Here is a 4,619-nt window from a genome sequence, read left to right as displayed (position 1 = left end):
CGGGGGGGGGGAAGGGGTAAAAAAAATGAAAGGAAAAAAGGAAAAAGGGAAAAAAATGGAAAAAATGGGAAAAATGGGGGGAGGATGGAAAAAGGGGGGAAAAAGGATGGGGAAAAGGGGGATAAAAAGGAAAAAAAGGGAGGAGAAAAGGAGAAAAAAAAAATGAAAAAAAAATCGTCGTGGGGGAAGGGATCCGCACACACCGGCGGGGTTAAGGGGAGAAGGGCAGCGGCCGAGCCCCGGCCTCAGAGTCGGCAGTCCGCCCCCCGGCGGGTCCCCCGGCGGCTCGCACGGCGCCACATCCACGCTGCCGGCCGGGAGAGAGCGGGGCGGGGGCGGCGGTGGTCCCGGCGGGGGCTGCTGCTGCTGCTGCTGGTAGCGCTGCTGCTGGCGGCGGTGCTGGTGCTGGCGGCGGGGGCTGCGGGGCGTCCGGCCGCGGCTCCTTCCTTCCCCCCGGGGCGGGCGCGCGCGTGCATGTAGGTGGGTGCGTGGGTGCCCGCGCGTGGCCGGGCGGTGCGGGGCGGGCGGGCGGGCTTGTGCGCGCGGGGAGGTCTCTCTATGTGTGTGTGTGTGTGTGTCCGTATGTGTGTGTGTGTGTGTGTGTGAGGGGTGTGGATATGTGTGTGTGTGTGTGTGTGTGTGTGTGTGTGTGTGTGTGTGCGCTGGCCCCGCGCGCGCCGCCGCCGCCGCCGCGGGAGGAGGAGGAGGAGGAGGCGGCCAGAGACTGCCGGCAGCGCTCGCTCCGCTCGCCGGAGCGGCTCCGGGCTCAGCCCATTGGCTGCGGGGGGGTCACGTGCGGCCCGCGCTGACGTCAATGGCCGCGGAGCCGCCGAGGGCAGCGGCAGCAGCGGCGGCGGTGGCCGCGCGAGGTGCGCGGGAAGAGGCGCGCGCTGCTGCCGCCCCCGCCCCTCCCCCGTTCTCCTCAGAGGGGCCGCGCCGTGGTCGCCGACCCCGATCGGGGACGGGGACTCGAGGGGACGGGGACTCGGGGACGACGACGACGAGGAAGAGGAGGAGGAAGAGGAAGAGGAAGAGGCTGTGGGGAGCCGCCCGGGAAGGGCGGAGGTGCGCGGACACACACCTGCGCGCCTCAGCGAGGCGGCCCGCCCTCCGCCATGAGGGGAAGCCCCGCGCGGCGCGGGCTGTGAGGAGCGCGTTGGGAAATAGATGGATTTTTTTTCTCTCTTCCTCGGGGTATTCCTCGTTTTCTCACAGCCCCCGCGCTGGCAGCAGCCCAGGGACGGGGCCGTGGCCCTCGGGGGGGGGGGTCCGGTGGTTTCGCTCCGGTGCGGTCACCTCAGAGAGCGGCTGGGAGAGCCCCGCAGCGCCGCTTCCCTGAGGCACCTCGGCGGGACCGTGGTCAGCGGGGGGGGCTGTGTCCTCCGGTAACCCGGCATCACAACGGCGGTATTCCCAAAAAAATAAATAAAAGGGGGAAAAATAACTCCCTTCCAGGACTTTTAAACCGCTTAGCAGCTCGGTGATGCTGTGTGCAACATGGATGCCATATCAAGAGAAATCATGTAATTTATGCTCAGTTTTTCTCATCAATTTGAAAGCCAAGTTGCTCATAGGACTCGGATCTTGTTTGCAGTTTCCCGATTGGAACCGACACATTAGGACCAATAAAAAAAATAAATTACATTTTATGTAATTCATACACACGTTATTAAACTGTGGAACACACTGCGCTGGGTGTTGCTGGGGTCACGAATTCAGGAGGAATTTACAGGGCTGTTTTACGTGTTGCTAACAAAACATTTGGAGAAAGTATAAACCTTCATGCTGAGAAGTTTAAACTCATCCCTAATTGAGGGAGGTTGGGAAAGGGAAGGTGTGCTGTGTGACGAGCAGATGATTACACGGCGTGTACCTGCCGCTGAGTTTCTGGCAGCATCTCCCAGCACAGTTCTCAAAGGAGAGGTCACGATGCCAAGCGAGGTGCCAGCAGCGGAGCCAGGAGCCCGCCCAAGAGAAAACTCTTTCATCTGAAACTCACGTTCGCACTGGGAGTCACACAAATCGTTGGGAGAGGCGAGCTGCAACTGGAAGGGTTTGGAAGCTTTTTGCCATAAAGCCTTTTGTACTGGCTGCTGTCAAAGACAACACCTGACTGGATGGACTGCAATTGCTGCGAGCATCGCACGTGTTGTTATGAAGCTGTTGTATTGAAATAGGCTGGCATTCGACAGCAGAACTGCTGGTTAAACAGGAGGGAAGGGGTTTGTAACCTATCAATTACTCGCAAACTCTAGGGATACTTTTGTTGAACGTTAGCATCAAAATTATTTATAAAAAGCTAGGAAGTCGAATGAGTACTCTTAAGTACCAGTTTACAGAATGATGCACAGAATTACACAATTTGGCTAAGGTTAGAAGAAAGGCACTCATTTAATGACATGAACGATTCAACCAACAGGAAGACAAAAATCTCTTTTATAGAGATTCAATTTGTCAGTATCTAAGAGCCCTGGTAATTACCTCCTGAACTTAAACAAACCGCCTGGTTATTATGCACCAAACACTGCGAGCAGTTCCCACAGAGCTCCGTGTTCCATATACCGTGGGGGGTGAACAACACGCACTTTTACAATGAAATCAAATCAGATCTGCTCATACGTGTAAATATGTGTGGATCTGCAATCATAATAATTTTTTTTTTAAAAAAAAAAAAAGGAACTAAATTTTGAAAGGACAGCTTTGCTTAGTTGTAAGTGTTTTACAGCAGGCACTGTCTGTTTCTTGGAGTTCCTTGAATGCCCAGTACAAGGGAGACCTCTTCTTGTTTGACCCGAGGCACTGTTCTGGTACAAACAATAATAGTGTCAACAGCAGGACTATTCGCACACACTCACCTGCACCAACACTTTGATCAGCCAGAACTGCAACCAATGTGGCTATTTTGGTGAAAGTTCATGCAAGCTAGCCACCTGCTCAAACCACTGCTTTAAATCTACCCTAGATGTCATCTCTGACAGCTGTGTGCCAACGGGAAGATGATATGTAAAGAGTCTGGTGTTTTTCAGTGAATTTCCTGGCAAATTAGAGCAGATGTTTTCAACTCATGTTCCACACAAGCTAAAAAATAAAGCAAGGGCGGTTGATAGCAGCCAGCCTGGAAGGATCCAAGCCCGCACTGGAGATCTGCAGTTTGGAAGTGTTGAAATCCACTGGGATATTGCAAAATCATGGCACCACTGCTAGCGAGTCAAGGACAGAGGTCTGAATCCTCAGCAGTGCTACGCGTTTTTAGCTCACATTGAATCCACGCTCTCAGGCTGCAGGTGTTCTCTCTGGAGGAAACTCAGCGCAGAATGATAAGATCAAGGTATGAAATCTCACACTGCCTGCCAGAATGGGGCAACCAAAAACCCTGTCTGGACAAGTGAAATCCAAACACGCTGCTCGCTGCGCAGCTTGCTGAAATGCACGTTAGCCATCCAACCTGCAGCAAAGGCTTGGGCTGTGACCCAAGGCTGAACACGTTAAAACTAACGCCCCTTCTCATATCCCTTATAAACAGTATCAAGCCAAAGCTGGATGGATTGTGCTCCCAGCTTTGTGCCTTTCCAAACTCCCTCTTCTGGCTCCATGCAGCCCCATAGACATCTCAGGCATACATGTGCAGCAGTATTGCAAAGTGAAGTTTGGGGGTCACTATATTTTTTGTTTGTCTCCCAACAATCCATGTTTTATGAGCAAATCCAGTCAGAAGTGGGACATCTTTCATTCATGGAATGAACACTGAGCACGTCATTCATAATAGCCTATCAGTAGAAATGTACCTCTACAGGTGTTTATGGGCACGCTATCAGTTCTGAATAATTCAAAAGTTTGAGTTTTTATTCGAAATACTTCATCTCGGTGCTAATCAGTCTCACTAGTTGTCATGCAGTTTAAGGCAGGCAGACTTCTAGGTCAGCAACAGAGGAATAGAACTGGACTTTTTTTTTTCCATTCTCAAAGCTAATTCAGTTGTGATCTGTATTATTCAGAATTCATCTCCTCAGCTGTACGCTTGTAAAACCAGGAAGGGCCACTTGCAAGTTTCAGCTGTGTGTCCAGTCTTAAAAAAGAACTTCTCATGCATTCCCAGTATTTGGTCTCTTGCCTGTCTACACTGCAGCCCATCAGGTGTTCTCCTGAGGTCACGTGTGGGTGCCAAAACAGAAGCACTGGCCTGACTTACCTTCTTAAGCTTGGTAACGCCCGTTCATACCCATGTGCTAGAACAAAAACAATGCGATGCTCTGAAGGAAAAGACGACGGGCAATTTGTGAGTACAGCTCAGTGCCAATAAGGCAGGTTGTGTAGCAGTGGGGGGCTTGGAAAACCCATGAGAAAACCACTTGAGGTGCCAAAACATACACAGGGAAAAAACTATTGCCCAAAGGGACCTTCTATGTGAGTAAATCCATGCAGTGGCATTGTATGACAAGCTAAATGAGGGGAGTAAAGGAGCAACTGTGGCAAGGGCCAGATATAAATACTGAGATGCCTTGCAGGGGATGCACTTAAGAGGGGAGAGAGCACTCTCCCCAGAGAGGATTAGCTGGATTTGTTTTCCATTTTCAAAGGGAAAACAAGAAAAAGGAATAAAATAAGCCTGTGCTCCACCT

This window comes from Oxyura jamaicensis, chromosome 11 (genome assembly GCF_011077185.1).
Source record: "Oxyura jamaicensis isolate SHBP4307 breed ruddy duck chromosome 11, BPBGC_Ojam_1.0, whole genome shotgun sequence".
NCBI classification, from domain to species: domain Eukaryota; kingdom Metazoa; phylum Chordata; class Aves; order Anseriformes; family Anatidae; genus Oxyura; species Oxyura jamaicensis.
The sequence above is the reverse complement of the archived record's forward strand: the minus strand, read 5'-3'. Positions refer to the sequence as shown.